General features: G+C 41.6%; 1 long non-coding RNA gene across 1 annotated transcript; it reads left to right on the top strand.

The window, feature by feature from the left end:
- On the top strand, window positions 1–24,140 carry LOC133658812 (uncharacterized). Its single transcript, XR_009827533.1, has 4 exons — window positions 1–36; window positions 130–182; window positions 420–479; window positions 23,166–24,140. It is a non-coding gene; the product is annotated as an uncharacterized LOC133658812 (long non-coding RNA).
- Window positions 24,141–24,549: the final 409 nt, after the last annotated feature.

Raw genomic sequence — 24,549 nt, forward strand, 5'->3', positions numbered from 1 at the left:
GACCATCAGAAGGAGAAGGTGTGTCCAAACTGTACTGTAAGTATTGTGTTTGTGTGACTTTTATCTCAAAGAGTTCTTTATATTTGTTTATTCAATTTGACTCCTTCCTGTCATTGCATCCCCTGTCAGGCTTCCGTAGTTTCCTGTAGCTGCTGTAGCTCCTCCCCTTCCTCCTCACTGAGGTGAGTTGTGTCCAAATTGGTGTCCTTTTCTAACAAAATACATTTTTGTAATGCTTGCCCTACATTGTTTACTTTTATGAAGATATCAAGTGTTTTTGTGTTGATTTAACCGCTACTTTGAGCGCTACAATCGTTTTTTGAGTGACACGATTTGTTTGAAAGCGGTCCTCTTTATTGTCACATGACCACACTATTAGCCTGTGTCCTGTCCCTAAATAGTATGTTTTTTATGTGCAGGAAGCTGAGCGGTCCAAGGAGTCGCACAGAAGGAGTTTGTGATGTTTACTTCATTTTCAGGTATGTGTGCATTTTGTCTTGCTTTTATTGAACTCCTTCCTCAAGCAGTTCTTTATTTTGGCCGAAGTGTTTTCTTTTTGCATCTTGTATTGCAGAGGTGTCAAAGTTGTTTTCATGGCTGCCATTAGAGGGCCGCTTGGAACAGTAAATAATGAATTTGCCTATGAATTCAAAAGGGACAAGCGGTAGAAGATGGGTGGATGGATTTAAATATTTTTTTTTTTTAATTACGTAAAGAGTAAAAAAAAAAAATTTTTTACAGAAAAAAACTGGCAGCTTAGTTGCCAGACTTTTACTGTAAAATATATTTTTAATTATTTTTACAACATATACATAGAGATAGAAGTACCGCTGTTTAATTTTATTTTGGCAACTCATATGCCAGTTTTTACCATAATAAAATGTGATGAGGTGGCGACTTGTCCAGGGTGTACGCCCGAATGCAGCTGAGATAGGCTCCAGCACCCCCCGCCACCTAAAAAGGGACAAGCGGTAGAAAATGGATGTATGGAAAATGTGGTACCATAAAATCATCAACCGTGGATTTTACAGTAAAAAACAAAAAACTGACAGCTCAGTCAACAGTATTTTACTGTACAAAAAACAAACAGTAAAAAAAACAAAAAAAAACTGACAACTCAGTCAACAGGATTTTACTGTAAAAAACAAAAAACAGTAAAAAAAAAATAAAAATAAAAAAAAAACTGTCAGCTCAGTCAACAGGATTTTACTGTTAAAAAAAACATACAGTAAAAAAAAACAAAAAAAACTAACAACTCAGCCAGCAGGATTTTACTGTAAAAAAAAAAACTGTAAAAAAAAACAAAAAAAACCTGACAGCTCAGTCAACAGGATTTTACTGTAAAAAAAAAAAAACGTAAAAAAAACCCCCAAAAAAACTGACAACTCAGTCAACAGGATTTTACTGTAAAAAAACAAAAAAACAGTAAAAAAAAAAAAAAAGAACCTGACAACTCAGTCAACAGGATTTTACTGTAAAAAAAAACAAACAGTAAAAAAACACAAAAAATAACTGACAACTCAGTCAACAGGATTTTACTGTAAAAAACAAACAGTAAAAAAAACAAAAAAAAACTGACAACTCAGTCAACAGGACTTTACTGTAAAAAAAAACAGTAAAAAAAAAAAAAAACAGTAAAAAAAAAAACCAAAAAAACCTGACAACTCAGTCAACAGGATTTTACTGTAAAAAAAATAAAACTGTAAAAAAAAAATGAAAAAAAATTACAACTCAGTCAACAGGATTTTACTGTAAAAAAAACAAACAGTAAAAAAAAAAAACTGACAACTCAGTCAACAGGATTTGACTGTAAAAAAACAAACAAACAGTAAAAAAAAAAAAAAAAAAAGAAACTGACAGCTCAGTCAACAGGATTTTAATGTAAAAAAACAAAAAAACAGTAAAAAAAAAAAAAAGAAAAAGAACCTGACAACTCAGTCAACAGGATTTTACTGTAAAAAAAACAAACAGTAAAAAAACACAAAAAATAACTGACAACTCAGTCAACAGGATTTTACTGTAAAAAACAAACAGTAAAAAAAACAAAAAAAAACTGACAACTCAGTCAACAGGATTTTACTGTAAAAAAAAACAGTAAAAAAAAAAAAAAAACAGTAAAAAAAAAACCAAAAAAACCTGACAACTCAGTCAACAGGATTTTACTGTAAAAAAAAAACAGTAAAAAAAAAACGAAAAAAAATTACAACTCAGTCAACAGGATTTTACTGTAAAAAAAACAAACAGTAAAAAAAAAAACAACTGACAACTCAGTCAACAGGATTTGACTGTAAAAAAACAAACAAACAGTAAAAAAAAAAAAAAAAAAGAAACTGACAGCTCAGTCAACAGGATTTTACTGTAAAAAAACAAAAAAACAGTAAAAAAAAAAAAAAAAAAGAACCTGACAACTCAGTCAACAGGATTTTACTGTAAAAAAAACAAACAGTAAAAAAACACAAAAAATAACTGACAACTCAGTCAACAGGATTTTACTGTAAAAAACAAACAGTAAAAAAAACAAAAAAAAACTGACAACTCAGTCAACAGGATTTTACTGTAAAAAAAAACAGTAAAAAAAAAAAAAAACAGTAAAAAAAAAACCAAAAAAACCTGACAACTCAGTCAACAGGATTTTACTGTAAAAAAAAAAAACAGTAAAAAAAAAACAAAAAAAAATTACAACTCAGTCAACAGGATTTTACTGTAAAAAAAACAAACAGTAAAAAAAAAAAACCTGACAACTCAGTCAACAGGATTTGACTGTAAAAAAACAAACAAACAGTAAAAAAAAAAAAAAAAAAGAAACTGACAGCTCAGTCAACAGGATTTTACTGTAAAAAAAAAAAAACATTGGTCGTTTTTTTTTTCAACTTACAGTAATATACTGTAAAAATAAAAAATAAAAACTCCTTAAATGTTACAGTAAAATCTATTGGTCATTTTTATATTGTACAATTTGATGGATAACTTGCTTCAAAAAAATCACAAGTCAAGCAGATATTTAAGTATTTATTTGGATTTTGACCAAAAAAGTTAGATAATATATTATTTGTTGCAATATTGGACACTATTTTTTTTCCCCCTGTCAAACTAGAAAAAAAAACTAATACCTTTTTAGTAAGAAAGAAAATATAAAGTATTTTATTGGATTATAAATTTACATGGATGTCCAGATCTGGCCCGCGGGCCTTGAGTTTGACACCTGTGTTATATTGAGTCAATGCTGTGTGATGATGAAGTGTTGTGCATTTCATAAACATGTTAAAACTTGACTTTGCTACTTGCAATGCTGAGGAAGCACAATATGCACGCTGAGTTGCGCAATATCGAATAGGTGAGGCTGTATTTTTGCCCTCATTCCCGTGAGAATCCTGCATGTGAGCAGGAGTGAGCAGATAATACTGTATCATCGCTTTCCCTTTCGGGCTTATCGGAGGACAAGCCACGGCCTTGTGGTCTCAAGTTGAAGGTCTATAGTGTCATGTGACAGAGGGGCGTGGCTTGAGAGGATAGCAGACTTACCTGGCTGGGAGTCTCAGGTTGTCAAACACAGCTTCTCTTTGTTGTGAACCCTCGCGGAGGCCTCCCCAGTCACAAAGGGTGGATCTGTTACACACACACACACACACACACACACACACACACACTAAGCTGACATCTCCAATCAGGTCAGGGAGGTTCTTGAAGTGCTTGGAGGCTGACTTGTGGTTGACAAAGCAACACGACCTTTGACCCCAGCCACCTCCAGCCATCTTTTGATCAAACGGCGCCCTCAACGCCAATAGGGTTCTTGTTCTGATGCAGACCAGAACACAACCTTAAGCCGCGGTGAAAATGTAGTGATTTGACCTTTAACCTCAGCTATCATGGACACCTGTTTTCTTCTGTTTTTTATTATTAATCAGTCCAACAAAATAATACACACTAATAATACAATTGCAGCCCAGCAACATCCAGAACACACAAACATGACACAAAACAATCCAAAAGTAGTCAAACAAAAATGAATAAGATCAACAAAAGTATCAATAGTGATAAGAATTCCAACACCTTTTTTGTTTGATATCAAAAGGAATAGGCAAGGAAGGGCAGCACGGTGGCACAGGGGTTAGTGCATGTGCCTCACAATACGAAGGTCCTAGGGAGTCCTGGGATCTTTCTGTGTGGAGTTTGCATGTTCTCCCCGTGACTGCGTGGGTTCTACTCTGGCTTCCTCCCACCTCCAAAAGACATGCACCTGGGGATATGCCCCTCCCACCTCCAAAAGACATGCACCTGGAGATAAGCCCCTCCCACCTCCAAAGACATGCACCTGGGGTTAGGCCCCTCTCCTCCAAAGACATGCACCTGGGGAAAGGCCCCTCTCACCTCCAAAGACATGCACCTGGGGATAGGCCCCTCCCACCTCCAAAAGACATGCACCTGGGGATAGGCCCCTCCCACCTCCAAAGACATGCACCTGGGGATAGGCCCCTCCCACCTCCAAAGACATGCACCTGGGGATAGGCCCCTCCCACCGCCAAAGACATGCACCTGGGGATAGGCCCCTCCCACCTCCAAAGACATGCACCTGGGGATAGGCCCCTCCCACCTCCAAAAGACATGCACCTGGAGATAAGCCCCTCCCACCTCCAAAGACATGCACCTGGGGTTAGGCCCCTCCCACCTCCAAAGACATGCACCTGGGGATAGGCCCCTCCCACCTCCAAAGACATGCACCTGGGGAAAGGCCCCTCTCACCTCCAAAGACATACACCTGGGGATAGGCCCCTCTCACCTCCAAAGACATACACCTTGGGATAGGCCCCTCCCACCTCCAAAAGACATGCACCTGGGGATAGGCCCCTCCCACCTCCAAAGACATACCCCTGGGGATAGGCCCCTCTCACCTCCAAAGACATACCCCTGGGGATAGGCCCCTCCCACCTCCAAAGACATGCACCTGGGGATAGGCCCCTCCCACCTCCAAAGGCATGCACCTGGGGATAGGCCCCTCCCACCTCCAAAGACATGCACCTGGGGATAGGCCCCTCCCACCTCCAAAGACATGCACCTGGGGATAGGCCCCTCCCACCTCCAAAGACATGCACCTGGGGATAGGTTGATGGGCAACACTAAATGGTCCCTAGTGTGTGAATGTTGTCTGTCTATCTGTGTTGGCCCTGTGATGAGGTGGTGACTTGTCCAGGGTGTACCCCGCCTTCCACCCGTATGCAGCTGAGATAGGCTCCAGCACCCCCCGCCACCCCGAATGGGACAAGCGGTAGAAAATGGATGGATGCATGGATCAAAAGGAATAAGGTTCTTGGTCAAATAGTTAGAATCATTTCTCACTGGCACTCATCGAGGGCGGTCCGCTCCCCTTCCCTCTCCCTTATAGCTCGGTTGGTAGAGAGACCCTGCCAGCAACTTGAGGGTTCCAGGTTCGATTCCCGCCTCTTTTTACACCTCTCTCCAAATCTAAACATTGTAACTATTTAACTGGCCTCAACGAAATTGACAAGATCTTGGGTTTGGGGGGAACCTGCTTGTCGTGACGGAGCGGTTGTTGCTGGACACACCACGGGCTCTGGGGAGAAGAAGGAGTGCCTGGTGACCCTTTTCAGTGGAGGACGTGAAGATATCTACCTATTCTGAATTATGACAACAGGAAATCTGCTGATTGAAGTAAGCCTTGCTCTGGTTTGTCCACAAATTGGAAGTTGCTGGCAGTCTTCAAAGTACCCCAAAGCTGCCACAAATGATTGGAGGATGCGGGAAGAACTGTGGACACTCTTGTGATTTTGGATCACATCGGACGGTCTGCCCTGCAGGATGAATTTGAGGACCGGTCATAGACAATTTAGAGTGAAAAGCAAATTTTATTTTCACTGGCATACAAAACATTCTAACTTGGATTGTTTCCCTGGCTTGGAGACTCTCCCAAAGGACACAACAAACTCTCTTCTTGTCTCTCATGGACACACACCTGTTGTTGTTGTTGTTGTTGTTGTTGACTTTGGACTGCACAACATCAAGGCCGCGGAACAGAGACACGCGAGAGGCTTACACACACACACATGCATCCACACAAAATATAGGCCACACACACATACTCAACGCCCTTGACGCAAATCCCATAGGGGTGATGGACGAATGGGCAGCGCCTGAAGAGCTGCAGCCTGCCACCATGGCCCCCCACTCCCTCCCCTCTGTTGCTAGATATCTCGAGATGTACGTTGTAATATCTACATGTGCTTTGCTATGGAGGTTTTTTTTCCCACTCCAGACTGGGCCCCCTTAGGAGCCCAGTCTAGATTGTATTTTTTTTACTCATCCTTCCCCAGCGTTTTACCTTTTTCCCCATCTTTTATGGGGCGCCTTGTGGCGACCCATCAGCGGTCCTGTTCTGTAACCCTGTACACTGTTTGTTTGTCTCGTCTTGAACGGGTTTGTGCTGAAAACAAAGTGTTGTTGTACTTGTGCAAATACAATAAAGACCTATCTACCTACCTACCTAATACATAATGTTGGATATAGAGAAAAGTCAAACCCTTTATTTATTGAATAGAAAATATTGAAATTCAACGATATAGTGAATTTGCAAACATTTAAAATGATGCACAAAGCAAACTATATAACCTGCTAGCCAAGAACGTACAACAATTCTTCTCAACAAAAGATAAATATAACCTTAGAACTTAAAACATGTGTATGCACGTACAACACTTAACACCTTTTAGTGTATCTGTATGTGGAATGAATGGATTAGGTAAAGTGTACTAATATGATCCAGTTTAAGAAACTGTTGTTTACGAAGAAGAAAAAACATTATACACATTTTAAACTTATTGATAATCTTATTTATCTCACCATATGAAATACAACTTACTTCACTAATGATGTGTTCATTTATTTTCTATTGTTACTTGTGGAGTATATTGGGAATACAGGAAGTGAACCAAAGTGCTACTAATTGCTATGGAGTGGAAAAGGGGTTAGATTAAATAAGCTCTGCTTCTTCCTACTCCTTTTCCAACATGTTGAATAGAGAAACTGGAAATTGTGATGTATCAAGTTGTATGCATGCATGTGTGACTTATCATGTTGTATGCATGCATGTGTGATGTATCATGTTGTATGCATGCACGTGTGATGCATCATGTTGTATGCATGCATGTGTGATGTATCATGTTGTATGCATGCATGTGTGATGTATCATGTTGTATGTGTGCACGTGTGATGCATCATGTTGTATGCATGCATGTGTGATGTATCATGTTGTATGCATGCATGTGTGATGCATCATGTTGTATGCATGCATGTGTGATGTATCAAGTTGTATGCATGCATGTGTGATGTATCATGTTGTATGCATGCATGTGTGATGTATCAAGTTGTATGCATGCATGTGTGATGTATCATGTTGTATGCATGCATGTGTGATGTATCATGTTGTATGCGTGCACGTGTGATGTATCATGTTGTATGCGCGCATGTGTGATGTATCATGTTGTATGCATGCATGTGTGATGTATCATGTTGTATGCATGCATGTGTGATGTATCATGTTGTATGTGTGCACGTGTGATGCATCATGTTGTATGCATGCATGTGTGATGTAGCAAGTTGTATGCATGCATGTGTGATGTATCATGTTGTATGCGTGCATGTGTGATGTATCATGTTGTATGTGTGCATGTGTGATGTATCATGTTGTATGCATGCATGTGTGATGTATCATGTTGTATGCGTGCATGTGTGATGTATCATGTTGTATCCGTGCATGTGTGATGCATCATGTTGTATGCGTGCACGTGTGATGTATCATGTTGTATGCGTGCACGCGTGATGTATCATGTTGTATGCGTGCATGTGTGATGTATCATGTTGTATGCATGCATGTGTGATGTATCATGTTGTATGCATGCATGTGTGATGTATCATGTTGTATGCGTGCACGCGTGATGTATCATGTTGTATGCGTGCATGTGTGATGTATCATGTTGTATGCGTGCACGTGTCATGCATCATGTTGTATGCATGCATGTTCCAAATAAACTCAAACTCAACTCAACTCTATCTTCTTCTCATGTGACATTCATACTCCACTGTTGCCATTTTTTAATATAAAGTAGTGTAAAGTTCTTACTTATATCTGTCAGTAAACTCACCATGAAAGCACTAAAACATATTAATAATAATAATAATAATAGATTGTATTTGTAAAAAGCACCTTACATTGAGTAATCAACCTCAAAGTGCTACAGTGTAATAAAAATAAAAAGACAAAAAAAAAAAAAAATAGAACAGCCATAGCTAGAACTAGTATGCATTTATTAAAAAAAAAAGAAGCCTTTTAAAAGAAGGTTTTTTTAGCCTTTTTTAAAACATCCATAGTCTGTGGTGCCCTCAGGTGGTCAGGGAGTAGTGAGTTTACATTATTCACCCAAGGAACTTGAGTTATTAGAGAGTTCCGGTCACGGGACCCATTTGGGGCGTGTAGAGTGTAAAGTTCTTACTTATATCTGTCAGTGAACTCACCATGAAAGCACTAGAACATACCAGCTAGCAGGTATTAAATCTAGAAAAAGGTGTCAGAGAAGAATGAGTAGCAGTGCCATCTGCTGGTGCTTGTGTGGCACTGCAGAGTGCAGAGCTGTAACATTGACACTTTTTTCCTGCTTGGTCATCTTTTCTCTTCCGCCAGCGGAGGCCTTTCTCATGATGTCACCTCGCCGCTCATTCAACTCCCGGTCTGCGCTCGGCCTCCCGTTAACCCGCCACACCCCCGCGTGTGTAAAAAGCCCACTTAGTTGTGTCTGAGCGCTGAAGCGTCGCAGCGAGCGATGGCTTCCTGTGCAAAGTGGCTGTTATTTCAACTCCCGAGCGCCGGACACGCTGTGGTTTGTCGGCCCTCGTGCACGCAGGGAGGAAATATTCACGCCAGTCCTCCCGTCCAAGGACTGCATGAGAGAGTATTTGACAAGGCGAGGTCAAAGGGCGCTTGGATTTAGATTGCGGTCGCGCTTCTGGGCTCTTCTTCTTCCTCCATTGCCGCCAGCATGTTTTCCACTCTTACAAACTAAAGGCATTAAATGCTTCCCACGCTTTATTGATCCTATTTATTTTGCTGCACGCATTCCCCCCAATTAATAAGGACGCCTGTTTTTTCCTTTGGACGGAATATAAAAGCCGCCATGTGCACGCCATGAGAGGCCATTGTAAGCTTGGAATGTCATTAATTGTCACATAAAAGACGCTGGGGGAGAAGACGTTTGAAGGAGTCTCCAGTTTCCCACCAGAGAACTGTCGTTTGTAATCAGTGAACACACAAGAACCACTGGAAGCTACGCAACCAGCTGAGAGGGTCCAAGTTCTCACAGCAGTGCTCGGGTCTGTCTTCTCCTCAATGGAGGAAGTCAGGGTGACAACAGTCCTCAAAGATCCTCTACGGTATGTGACACAATCACTGCAGTCGCCAAAGATCCTCTACAGTATGTGACACAATCACTGCAGTTGTCAAAGATCCTCTACGGTATGTGACACAATCACTGCAGTCGTCAAAGATCCTCTACGGTATGTGACACAGTCACTGCAGTCGTCAAAGATCCTCTACGGCAGTGGTCACCAACCTTTTTGAAACCAAGGGCTACTTCTTGGGTACTGATTAATGCGAAGGGCTACCAGTTTGATACACACTTAAATAAATTGCCAGAAGTAGCCAATTTGCTCAATTTACCTTTAACTCTGTTATTATTAATAATTAATTATATTTATCTTTGTGGAAACACTGATCATCTTAATGATTTCTCACAATAAATATATATAGAAACAGATAAATATCAATATGCAACACTTTATTTTTATATTTTCTCTAAATGCACATTTTTCAAATTGAACATTTTCAAATGATCACTTCTAAGACAGTCTTGTGAAATCACAATATCCCATTTTAACTAGCTAGCCACTAACATTTTTTAACAAATCATGAATTACTTTGCACCATGTTTGTACAAATAATAACTCATGTAAAATACAAAAGTAAACACTCAAATTTTTAAATCATGTCACACTTTGAACTGGACACCAAATCTGTTATCTGTTTCTTTGTCAGTTAGTGGGAAGCCTGGCATTGCATGCTGTTAACTAGTGTGTTGTACTCTGGTGTGTAACTTGACACTGCAACTCTGAGTGAGTCTTGCAGATGTGCATCAGTGAGGCGTGTTCTGTGTTTGTTCTTGATGAAGTTCATGTCAGAAAAGGCTGATTCACAAAGATAAGATTTTTCCTCATTGTTTGCGGAACCTTCTTAATCTTTTGGACATATTTTCACAGCAATCTGGCCTTAAGCTTAATTATGATAAATGTAAAATGTTAAGGATCGGAAATCTAAAGGGAACGTCCTTTCGAATGGAATGCAAAGTGCCTGTTTTGTGGACAGATGGACCAGTTAACATACTTGGTGTTGTTGTCCCAGAAAATCTGGAAGATCTAGGCTCAGTAAATTATGATAATCGACTAAGAAAGCTGGACAAAATTATGCAATTATGGAAAGGGAAATCCCTAACCTTGTATGGTAAAATGTCTATTGCCAACTCGTTAATTATTCCTCAATTTATTTATTTGTTTTTGTCATTACGAGCTCCATCACAAAACTTTTTCAAGATTTATGAGCGGAGGGTCTTCGATTTTGTCTGGAACGGCAAACCAGAAAAGATTAAAAGAAAGGTTTTGTACAAAGAGTATGAATATGGGGGCCTGAAACTTCTCAACCTTGAAGCTATGTGTCTGTCTTTAAAAGCATCAATTGTTCCAAAGATGTATTTAAACATTGAGTGGTACACAAATGTCCTGTTGGACAAAAAATATGTACTGTATCAAAAGAAATTGTATCCTTTTTTACAAGTGATCCCCTCCCAGAGAGTCTGCTGGGAAACATGGCGGGGTTCATAAAGGAAACAATCCACTCATAGTGGTGTTTTCAATTTTATGTGCCAGAAAAAAGAGACGATATTTTGCAGCAGTTAATATGGATGAACTCTAATATTGTAATAGATGGAAAGCCTTTCTTTTGGAAAAATATGTTTGAAAGAGGAATCATTTTTGTCAATGATATTATCAATGAGAATGGTAAAATTATGAAGTATGATGAATTTAGAGCTATGTATGGTGATGCTTGCTCAAGCTTTTCATTTTATCAACTAACTGGAGTAATTGGGAAAAGATGGAAACAAATAAATAATTATGGAACTACTAAATTATTAGTTTGTAAACCTCTAATAAGAAATTCTAGTTGGCAAAAAGGAACTAAAATAAATAGAAAAAGATATAATTTTTATTTAATAAAGAAATCTTTGAAGGCTGCCTCATACAACACAAATGGAAAATGGGAGGACTTTTTTGACTGCCCGTTGCCATGGGATGCCATATTCAAACTAATCTATAAAACCACTATCGATGTGCAAAATCGTTATTTTCAAATTAAAATTATTTATAACTTCTTACCCACAGGGAAAATGTTAAAATTATGGAATATGACAGAGTCAGATGATTGCCGATTTTGTTGTCAGGAGCCTGAATCCACCCTGCATTTGTTTTGGTATTGTCATATTGTGTCTTTGTTTTGGGTGGAAGTTGAAAAAATGGGTTTAAGGATTGGTTTGTTTATGAAGCTTAATGTGGTTTCTGTTATTTTAGGAGAGTTCATTGACAATCATGATTTAGTCAATTGAATTATAGTACTCTGTAAAATGTTTATTTTTAAGGCCAAAAACAGATATTCACTTAGTATTACTTTCTTTAAAACATTTATTCAGTATTTTCTAATTTTAGAAAGTTACATGGTTGAAAACGATAATGATGCCAAAAAACATTAAAGAAAAGATGAGAAGTCCTCAAAGGCTTATTTTGAAAGTATAATTATGTTTATAGATTATATGATATCTGTTGTTGTGTTCCCTAATTTGAGTGACCTGGACATAATCTGGACTGTACATAAATGCTTATTTTGAAAATGAAATTTTGTTTATAAATTATATGCAATCTGTTGTGTTCCCTAATTTTTTTCTGTGTACATGAATGAAGGTGTGTGTTGCTGAGTCCGACTTGGACATTATCTGGACTGGGCCTGGTTTAAAAAACCCTTTAAACAAATCTAATTTCATTGACAACCTGGTCTGTTGAAGATAAGGCCCTTTTTAAAAAATAAAATAAAAAAAGATAAATAAATAAAAAACATTTTCTTGGATAAAAAAGAAAGTAAAACAATATAAAAATAATTACATAAAAAATAGTAATTAATAAGAATGTTAGTGGACCAGCAGCCTATACAATCATGTGTGCTTCAGGGACTGTGTCCCTTGCAGATGTGTTGTCTATGTTGTGGGAACCAGAATATTGGTAGCAGAAAGAAATAACCCCTTTTGTGTGAGTGGGTGTGGATGAGTGTGCATGGGGGAGGTTGTTTGGGTTGATGCACTGATTGAAAGTGTATCTTGTGTTTTTTCTATGTAGATTTAATTTAAAAAAAAAAAATTTTTTTTTTTTTTTTTTTTTAAGAACAGGCCCGCGGGCGACTCATCTGGTCCTTACGGGCGACCTGGTGCCCGCGGGCACCGCGTTGGTGACCCCTGCTCTACGGTATGTGACACAATCACTGCAGTCGTCAAAGATCCTCTACGGTGTGTGACACAGTCACTGCAGTCGTCAAAGATCCTCTACGGTGTGTGACACAATCACTGCAGTCGTCAAAGATCCTCTACGGTATGTGACAGTCACTGCAGTCATCAAAGATCCTCTACGGTATGTGACACAACCACTGCAGTCGTCAAAGATCCTCTACGGTGTGTGACACAATTACTGCAGTCGTCAAAGATCCTCTACGGTATGTGACACAATCACTGCAGTCGTCAAAGATCCTCTACAGTATGTGACACAATCACTGCTGTCGTCAAAGATCCTCCACGGTATGTGACACAATCCATGCAGTCGTCAAAGATCCTCTACTGTATGTGACACAATCACTGCAGTCGTCAAAGATCCTCTACGGTGTGTGACACAATCACTGCAGTCGTCAAAGATCCTCTACAGTATGTGACACAATCACTGCAGTCGTCAAAGATCCTCTACGGTATGTGACACAATCACTGCAGTCGTCAAAGATCCTCTACGGTATGTGACACATACACTGCAGTCGTCAAAGATCCTCTACGGTATGTGACACAATCACTGCAGTCGTCAAAGTTCCTCTACAGTATGTGACACAATCACTGCAGTCGTCAAAGTTCCTCTACGGTGTGTGACACAATCACTGCAGTCGTCAAAGATCCTCTACGGTGTGTGACACAATCACTGCAGTCGTCAAAGATCCTCTACGGTATGTGACAGTCACTGCAGTCATCAAAGATCCTCTACGGTATGTGACACAACCACTGCAGTCGTCAAAGATCCTCTACGGTGTGTGACACAATTACTGCAGTCGTCAAAGATCCTCTACGGTATGTGACACAATCCATGCAGTCGTCAAAGATCCTCTACGGTATGTGACACAATCACTGCTGTCGTCAAAGATCCTCTACGGTATGTGACACAATCCATGCAGTCGTCAAAGATCCTCTACGGTATGTGACACAATCACTGCAGTCGTCAAAGATCCTCTACGGTATGTGACACATACACTGCAGTCGTCAAAGATCCTCTACGGTATGTGACACAATCACTGCAGTCGTCAAAGTTCCTCTACGGTATGTGACACAATCACTGCAGTCGTCAAAGATCCTCTACGGTGTGTGACACAATCACTGCAGTCGTCAAAGATCCTCTACGGTATGTGACAGTCACTGCAGTCATCAAAGATCCTCTACGGTATGTGACACAACCACTGCAGTCGTCAAAGATCCTCTACGGTGTGTGACACAATTACTGCAGTCGTCAAAGATCCTCTACGGTATGTGACACAATCCATGCAGTCGTCAAAGATCCTCTACGGTATGTGACACAATCACTGCTGTCGTCAAAGATCCTCTACGGTATGTGACACAATCCATGCAGTCGTCAAAGATCCTCTACTGTATGTGACACAATCACTGCAGTCGTCAAAGATCCTCTACGGTGTGTGACACAATCACTGCAGTCGTCAAAGATCCTCTACAGTATGTGACACAATCACTGCAGTCGTCAAAGATCCTCTACGGTATGTGACACAATCACTGCAGTCGTCAAAGATCCTCTACGGTATGTGACACATACACTGCAGTCGTCAAAGATCCTCTACGGTATGTGACACAATCACTGCAGTCGTCAAAGTTCCTCTACGGTATGTGACACAATCACTGCAGTCGTCAAAGATCCTCTACGGTGTGTGACACAATCACTGCAGTCGTCAAAGATCCTCTACAATATGTGACACAGTCACTGCAGTCGTCAAAGACACTCTACGGTGTGTGACACAATCACTGCAGTCGTCAAAGATCCTCTGCAGTCATCAAAGATCCTCTACGGTATGTGACACAATCACTGCAGTCGTCAAAGATCCTCTACGGTATGTGACACAATCACTGCAGTCGTCAAAGATCCTCTACGGTATGTGACACAATCACTGCAGTCGTCAAAGATCCTCTACGGTGTGTGACACAGTCACTGCAGTCGTCAAAGATCCTCTACGGTGTGTGACACAGTCACTGCAGTCGTCAAAGATCCTCTACGGTGTGTTTGACACAATCACTGCATTAGTCAAAGATCCTCTACGGTATGTGACACAATCACTGCAGTCGTCAAAGATCCTTTACGGTGTGTGACACAATCACTGCAGTCGTCAAAGATCCTCTACGGATGTGACACAACCACTGCAGTCGTCAAAGATCCTCTACGGTGTGAGACACAATCACTGCAGTCGTCAAAGATCCTCTACGACATGGGTGTCAAACTCTGGCCCACGGGCCAAATTTGTATGTATGTATGTATATATATATATATGTGTGTGTGTATATATGTATGTGTATATATGTATGTGTATATATATATTCCTTGCGCACTAATTGACTGAAAGAGCACGCATTTGGCGCGATGATGTCATGTTATCCATGGAAAAATGCATTTTTAGACAATATGACTTGCCTGAGCGGCTAGGAAGTGAAGTGAATTACATTTATATAGCGCTTTTTCTCAAGTGACTCAAAGCGCTTTACATTGTGAAACCCAATATCTAAGTTACATTTAAACCAGTGTGGGTGGCACTGGGAGCAGGTGGGTAAAGTGTCTTGCCCAAGGACACAACGGCAGTGACTTGGATGGCGGAAGCGGGAATCGAACCTGCAACCCTCAAGTTGCTGGCACGGCCACTCTACCAACCGAGCTATACCGCCCCCGAGAGGAGACCCCGAGAGTAACAAGCGCTTGCCTTGTTGTCTTTCCATTAAGAACAATAAATTAGTTTTTAGTATAAGTTTGCTGGTTTCAAGAAATGTAATGCCGAGCGCTTATCATTATGTCAAGATAATGGCACTAGCATTTACTTCATTTAAGAACATTTTTCAACATATTGAGAGAAAAAAAGTTCTCATATTTGATTTTTCTACCAAGAAAAGTGCACTTGTTATTAGTGAGAATATTCTTATTTTAAGCTATTTCGGGGTTCATTGAGGTTAGCTAATTTTACTTGTTTTGGAAAGTCTTGACAAGCTGAATTTACTTGTTCTATTGGCAGATCAATTTGCTTAGTTCAAGTAAAATACCCCTTATTTTATTATTTTTTCTTGTTTTTGAACACTGACTTTTTGCAGTGTAGCTCTTGTCTCAAAGTAGGTGTAACATCACGCCCTGACTTATTTGTTTTTTTTTGCTGTTTTCCTGTGTGTAGTGTTTTAGTTCTTGTCTTGCGCTCCTATTTTGTTGTTGATTGTCATGTCATGTACTTTGTGGACGCCGTCTGCTCCACGCGCTGTAAGTCTTTGCTGTCATCCAGCATTCTGTTTTTGTTTACTTTGCAGCCAGTTCAGTTTTAGTTCTGCATAGCCATCCCTAAGCTTCAATGCCTTTTCTCAGCGGCACTCGCTTTCGTTTATTTTTGGTTTAAGCATTAGACACCTTTTTACCTGCAAACCGTCGTCGTCATCTACAAAGCAATTAGCTACCTGCTGCCACCTACTGATATGGAAGAGTATTACACGGTTACTCTGCCGAGCTCTAGACAGCACCGACACTCAACAACGGCACATTTGCAGATTACAATTACTGGTTTGCAAAAAATATTTGTAACCCAATTAGGTGCAATTACATCATCTCCCACGGCACACCAAACAATATCTCACGGTACACTACTAGGTAGAGGATATTTGACTATTTTGGAATATATACCTAAAAACAACAGCTTCTTAAGAACCTGATGCAAAACAAACTAAAACAAGCCCAACAAATTCCTGCCTCAAAGGATTTTTATGAGTAGGATTTTTATGGTTGGCGGTCTTTGGCAGAGAACAGCAAATTGGCGAACCGCCGTAGAAACCAACAAGTCCTTAAGAACCTGATGCAGAACTCTTGTCACAGAGGATTATTATTGTCGATGCCTCAAAACAGCAAGGCACTCCTGGCATGTATTTAGGATCTGTTACTTGCATTTTAGCCTCAAAAACCGCAGATCTTCTGTACAGTAGAGGATCTTTGACCTTAAAACAAGAAATCGTCTTGTTTTTGAACACTGACTTTTTGCAGTGTAGGACTGGCCAAAGTTAAGCAGGAGCAGAGGTGGGTAGAGTAGCCAGAAATTGTACTCAAGTAAAAGTACTGTTACTTTAGAGATGTATTACTCATGTGAAAGTAAGGAGTAGTCACCCAAATATTTACTTGAGTAAAAGTAAAAAGTATGTTGTGAAAAAACTACTCAAGTACTGAGCAACTGATGAGTAACCTGTTCGTTTAATGATGACGGCAACAAATAATGCACAAAAACATAAAAATAGCAATGAGCAAATTCAGAGCCAGGAATATCTCTTAAGCAACTAAAACAATAATATATATTAAATAATAATACATTAACATAAATAAATTAAGGCAAATTGAGCCACAATAACTTAACAGCACCATAGGGTCAGATTCATAGCAGGGAAGCTAGCATCAGCCTACGGTGACAGCCAAAATATCTACTAACGATACTTACCGCCATGTGCTTCCTCAAATTTGACGTTGAGTTCATGTAAGCTTAAGCTTGTTGTTGTTTGCCGCTGAAACTTCATGTGTAGTTAATCACGTGACCGCCTGGCTCTGTTTGATTGGTGAAACGGAGTCAAACGTCACCAGTGACTGTATTTGATTAGTGAAACGGAGTCAAACGTCACCAGTGACTGCATTTGATTGGTGAAACGGAGTCAAACGTCACCAGTGACTGCATTTGATTAGTGAAACGGAGTCAAACGTCACCAGTGACTGCATTTGATTGGTGAAACGGAGTCAAACGTCACCAGTGACCGTATTTGATTGGTGAAACGGAGTCAAACGTCACCAGTGACTGTATTTGATTGGTGAAACGGAGTCAAACGTCACCAGTGACCGTATTTGATTGGTGAAACGGAGTCAAACGTCACCAGTGACCGTATTTGATTGGTGAAACGGAGTCAAACGTCACCAGTGACCGTATTTGATTGGTGAAACGGAGTCAAACGTCACCAGTGACCGTATTTGATTGGTGAAACGGAGTCAAACGTCACCAGTGACTGTATTTGATTGGTGAAACGGAGTCAAACGTCACCAGTGACTGCATTTGATTGGTGAAACGGAGTCAAACGTCAACAGTGACTGTATTTGATTGGTGAAACGGAGTCAAACGTCACCAGTGACTGCATTTGATTGGTGAAACGGAGTCAAACGTCACCAGTGACTGTATTTGATTGGTGAAACAGAGTCAAGTGTCACCAGTGACTGCATTTGATTGGTGAAACGGAGTCAAACGTCACCAGTGACTGCATTTGATTGGTGAAACAGAGCCAAACGTCACCAGTGACTGCATTTGATTGGTGAAACGGAGTCAAACGTCACCAGTGACTGCATTTGATTGGTGAAACGGAGTCAAACGTCACCAGTGACTGCATTTGATTGGTGAAACGGAGTCAAACGTCACCAGTGACTACATTTGATTGGTGAAACGGAGTCAAACGTCAACAGTGACTGCATTTGATTGGTGAAACGGAGTCAAACGTCACCAGTGACTGTATTTGATTGGTGAAACAGAGTCAAGTGTCACCAGTGACTGCATTTGATTGGTGAAACGGAGTCAAACGTCACCAGTGACTGTATTTGATTGGTGAAACAGAGTCAAGTGTCACCAGTGACTGCATTTGATTGGTGAAACGGAGTCAAACGTCACCAGTGACTGTATTTGATTGGTGAAACGGAGTCAAACGTCACCAGTGACTACATTTGATTGGTGAAACGGAGTCAAACGTCAACAGTGACTGCATTTGATTGGTGAAACGGAGTCAAACGTCACCAGTGACTGCATTTGATTGGTGAAACGGAGTCAAACGTCACCCCTGACTGCATTTGATTGGTGAAACGGAGTCAAACGTCACCAGTGACTGCATTTGATTGGTGAAACGGAGTCAAACGTCACCAGTGACTGTATTTGATTGGTGAAACGGAGTCAAACGTCACCAGTGACTGCATTTGATTGGTGAAACGGAGTCAAACGTCACCAGTGACTGCATTTGATTGGTGAAACGGAGTCAAACGTCACCAGTGACTGCATTTGATTGGTGAAACGGAGTCAAACGTCACCAGTGACTGTATTTGATTGGTGAAACGGAGTCAAACGTCACCAGTGACTGCATTTGATTGGTGAAACGGAGTCAAACGTCACCAGTGACTGCATTTGATTGGTGAAACGGAGTCAAACGTCACCAGTGACTGCATTTGATTGGTGAAACGGAGTCAAACGTCACCAGTGACTGCATTTGATTGGTGAAACGGAGTCAGACGTCACCAGTGACTGCATTTGATTGGTGAAACGGAGTCAAACGTCACCAGTGACTGCATTTGATTGGTGAAACGGAGTCAAACGTCACCAGTGACTGCATTTGATTGGTGAAACGGAGTCAAACGTCACCAGTGACTGCATTTGATTGGGGAAACGGAGTCAAACGTCACCAGTGACTGTATTTGATTGGTGAAACGGAGTCAAACGTCACCAGTGACCGTATTTGATTGGTGAAACGGAGTCAAACGTCACCAGTGACCGTATTTGATTGGTGAAACGGAGTCAAACGTCACCAGTGACCGTATTTGATTGGTGAAACGGAGTCAAACGTCACCAGTGACTGTATTTGATTGGTGAAACGGAGTCAAACGTCACCAGTGACTGCATTTGATTGGTGAAACGGAGTCAAACGTCAACAGTGACTGTATTTGATTGGTGAAACGGAGTCAAACGTCACCAGTGACTGCATTTGATTGGTGAAACGGAGTCAAACGTCACCAGTGACTGTATTTGATTGGTGAAACAGAGTCAAGTGTCACCAGTGACTGCATTTGATTGGTGAAACGGAGTCAAACGTCACCAGTGACTGCATTTGATTGGTGAAACAGAGCCAAACGTCACCAGTGACTGCATTTGATTGGTGAAACGGAGTCAAACGTCACCAGTGACTGCATTTGATTGGTGAAACGGAGTCAAACGTCACCAGTGACTGCATTTGATTGGTGAAACGGAGTCAAACGTCACCAGTGACTGCATTTGATTGGTGAAACGGAGTCAAACGTCAACAGTGACTGCATTTGATTGGTGAAACGGAGTCAAACGTCACCAGTGACTGTATTTGATTGGTGAAACAGAGTCAAACGTCACCAGTGACTACATTTGATTGGTGAAACGGAGTCAAACGTCACCAGTGACTGCATTTGATTGGTGAAACGGAGTCAAACGTCACCAGTGACTGCATTTGATTGGTGAAACGGAGTCAAACGTCACCAGTGACTGTATTTGATTGGTGAAACAGAGTCAAGTGTCACCAGTGACTGCATTTGATTGGTGAAACGGAGTCAAACGTCACCAGTGACTGTATTTGATTGGTGAAACGGAGTCAAACGTCACCAGTGACTACATTTGATTGGTGAAACGGAGTCAAACGTCAACAGTGACTGCATTTGATTGGTGAAACGGAGTCAAACGTCACCAGTGACTGCATTTGATTGGTGAAACGGAGTCAAACGTCACCCCTGACTGCATTTGATTGGTGAAACGGAGTCAAACGTCACCAGTGACTGCATTTGATTGGTGAAACGGAGTCAAACGTCACCAGTGACTGTATTTGATTGGTGAAACGGAGTCAAACGTCACCAGTGACTGCATTTGATTGGTGAAACGGAGTCAAACGTCACCAGTGACTGCATTTGATTGGTGAAACGGAGTCAAACGTCACCAGTGACTGCATTTGATTGGTGAAACGGAGTCAAACGTCACCAGTGACTGTATTTGATTGGTGAAACGGAGTCAAACGTCACCAGTGACTGCATTTGATTGGTGAAACGGAGTCAAACGTCACCAGTGACTGCATTTGATTGGTGAAACGGAGTCAAACGTCACCAGTGACTGCATTTGATTGGTGAAACGGAGTCAAACGTCACCAGTGACTGCATTTGATTGGTGAAACGGAGTCAGACGTCACCAGTGACTGCATTTGATTGGTGAAACGGAGTCAAACGTCACCAGTGACTGCATTTGATTGGTGAAACGGAGTCAAACGTCACCAGTGACTGCATTTGATTGGTGAAACGGAGTCAAACGTCACCAGTGACTGCATTTGATTGGTGAAACGGAGTCAAACGTCACCAGTGACTGCATTTGATTGGTGAAACGGAGCCAAACGTCACCAGTGACTGCATTTGATTGGTGAAACGGAGTCAAACGTCACCAGTGACTGCATTTGATTGGTGAAACGGAGTCAAACGTCACCGGTGACTGTATTTGATTGGTGAAACGGAGTCAAACGTCACCGGTGACTGCATTTGATTGGTGAAACGGAGTCAAACGTCACCGGTGACTGCATTTGATTGGTGAAACGGAGTCAAACGTCACCGGTGACTGCATTTGATTGGTGAAACGGAGTCAAACGTCACCAGTGACTGCATTTGATTGGTGAAACGGAGTCAAACGTCACCGGTGACTGCATTTGATTGGTGAAACGGAGTCAAACGTCACCAGTGACTGCATTTGATTGGTGAAACGGAGTCAAACGTCACCAGTGACTGCATTTGATTGGTGAAACGGAGTCAAACGTCACCAGTGACTGCATTTGATTGGTGAAACGGAGTCAAACGTCACCAGTGACTGCATATGATTGGTGAAACGGAGTCAAACGTCACCAGTGACTGCATTTGATTGGTGAAACGGAGTCAAACGTCACCAGTGACTGCATTTGATTGGTGAAACGGAGTCAAACGTCACCAGTGACTGCATTTGATTGGTGAAACGGAGTCAAACGTCACCAGTGACTGCATTTGATTGGTGAAACGGAGCCAAACGTCACCAGTGACTGCATTTGATTGGTGAAACGGAGCCAAACGTCACCAGTGACTGCATTTGATTGGTGAAACGGAGTCAAACGTCACCGGTGACTGCATTTGATTGGTGAAACGGAGTCAAACGTCACCGGTGACTGCATTTGATTGGTGAAACGGAGTCAAACGTCACCAGTGACTGCATTTGATTGGTGAAACGGAGTCAAACGTCACCAGTGACTGCATTTGATTGGTGAAACGGAGCCAAACGTCACCAGTGACTGCATTTGATTGGTGAAACGGAGTCAAACGTCACCAGTGACTGCATTTGATTGGTGAAACGGAGCCAAACGTCACCAGTGACTGCATTTGATTGGTGAAACGGAGTCAAACGTCACCAGTGACTGCATTTGATTGGTGAAACGGAGTCAAACGTCACCAGTGACTGCATTTGATTGGTGAAACGGAGTCAAACGTCACCAGTGACTGCATTTGATTGGTGAAACGGAGTCAAACGTCACCGGTGACTGCATTTGATTGGTGAAACGGAGCCAAACGTCACCAGTGACTGCATTTGATTGGTGAAACGGAGCCAAACGTCACCAGTGACTGCATTTGATTGGTGAAACGGAGTCAAACGTCACCAGTGACTGCATTTGATTGGTGAAACGGAGTCAAACGTCACCAGTGACTGCATATGATTGGTGAAACGGAGTCAAACGTCACCAGTGACTGCATTTGATTGGTGAAACGGAGTCAAACGTCACCAGTGACTGCATTTGATTGGTGAAACGGAGTCAAACGTCACCAGTGACTGCATTTGATTGGTGAAACGGAGTCAAACGTCACCAGTGACTGCATTTGATTGGTGAAACGGAGCCAAACGTCACCAGTGACTGCATTTGATTGGTGAAACGGAGTCAAACGTCACCAGTGACTGCATTTGATTGGTGAAACGGAGTCAAACGTCACCGGTGACTGTATTTGATTGGTGAAACGGAGTCAAACGTCACCAGTGACTGCATTTGATTGGTGAAACGGAGTCAAACGTCACCGGTGACTGTATTTGATTGGTGAAACGGAGTCAAACGTCACCAGTGACTGCATTTGATTGGTGAAACGGAGTCAAACGTCACCAGTGACTGCATTTGATTGGTGAAACGGAGTCAAACGTCACCAGTGACTGCATTTGATTGGTGAAACGGAGTCAAACGTCACCAGTGACTGCATTTGATTGGTGAAACGGAGTCAAACGTCACCAGTGACTGCATTTGATTGGTGAAACGCAGGCATGCGACAGATCCTACTTTGAAGGTCTGTCTGACAAACCAAAACAAACAAAGCGTGCATTAACAGATGGATAAAAATCAGTAGCGAGTAGCGAGCTGAATGTAGATAAACGGAGCGGAGTAAAAGTAGCGTTTCTTCTCTATAAATATACTGAAGTAAAAGTAAAAGTATGTTGCATTAAAACTACTCTTAGAAGTACAATGTATTCCAAAAGTTACTCAAGTAAATGTAACGGAGTAAATGTAGCGTGTTACTACCCATCTCTGAGTAGGAGAAAATACGGTCGGTAATACATTATTTAAAGTCTCTGTGCGGCCCGGTAGCTAATGCGTCACGGACAGGCGCCGGTCTCCGGACCGGTGGTTGGGGACCACTGCTTTATATGACCGGAGCACTCTGCTGTTTTTCAGGGCCCACAGCAAAAACCCCTTTTCAAAAACCCTCCATATGACGCTGTTCTTGAGGATCAACAAAAAAGGAAACACGAGTCCAGGATGATTTATATGCCAGCGTTGTGTTGCTGTTTTTTTGGAAGTACTTGTCAAAGATCCTCTCCATGACTGACGATCCCTGTTGTTTTTAGGGACCTACTGTAAGGAAATGTTCTTTTCTTTCCCAAGCAAGTGAAATAATTTATGAGTTTTAGGTGAAAGTCATCCTCCGTATCTCCGGCAGGCAATTTAACGCTGAGTCGTGGTCTTCCTACCAGCGGACTAAGACTTTTCCACTGACCGCTTGCTTAGCGGAGGTTAGAATCCTGCACCCCAAAGACAGTCTTTCCCGGTAGGCCCAGGAACAAAGTCAGACTACACTTACTGGAACCCCCTGGAATTTGCAGCAAACTCTTTTGTTGGCTGAAGTCCGCGTTTGTGTTCGACAAGTTGGTGCACGGGAGTCTTCGCTCCTGCCTGCGCGGAATAATGGCTCCCCGGTGTGCGCCGGCGCCGCTCGCAGCCCGGGCAGATAAATCAATAGTAGTGAAGGATGCGACGGCGGTTAATGGCCGATTGGAGTTTGGCGAGGCGGTGCGGAGCTCACACTTGACTGATGTCATCAAGAGGCCATGCATGTGATGAGATGTTTGGGAATGTGCTGGGATGGATGAGGTGTTACTCAGCTCCTCCACGCTAACAAGATCAATAGAGTGCCTGCAAGGCCCTCACTTGGCCCCTTTTCACCACAAATGTCCGCCGTAATGCCGAAGTGACCTTGGGATATGCTAATGTGTAGGCCTCGCTACATGTCTTGAAATTAACAGAGCGTAAGGTCTGATCCGCCCTACGGCTAGATGAGTCAGGCCTGTTTGAACACCCACAACTTTACAATAAAAAAAAAAAATCAGGCTTCGCTACACTTCTTAATATTTAGTCTGGAACTTTTTTTCATTAACGTGGTTTTAAAGACATAATACCCCATCCGAGCCGCCTCTGGCTTGATGATCCAGTCCTGTTTAAACGGCCACTTCAGAGAGGACATTTTTGGAAAAAAAATAAAAGATAAATCAGGCTTCGCTACACATCCTAATATATAGCCTGGAACGTTTTATTTTTAATGGAAATGGTTTTATGGACATAATACCCACTCTGACCCGCATCTAGCTGGATGATCCCATCCTGTTTAAACGCCCACTTCACAGAAGACAGCTTTGAAAAAAAATTAAAAAAAATAAATCAGGCTTCGCTACACTTCTTAATATTTAGCCTGGAACTTTTTTTTCATTAACATGATTTCAAAGACATATACCCCCTCCTATCCACCTCTGGCTAGATGATCCAGTCCTGTTTAAACGCCCAC

The sequence above is a fragment of the Entelurus aequoreus genome, linkage group LG10 (genome assembly GCF_033978785.1).
Source record: "Entelurus aequoreus isolate RoL-2023_Sb linkage group LG10, RoL_Eaeq_v1.1, whole genome shotgun sequence".
Taxonomy (NCBI): Eukaryota; Metazoa; Chordata; class Actinopteri; order Syngnathiformes; family Syngnathidae; genus Entelurus; species Entelurus aequoreus.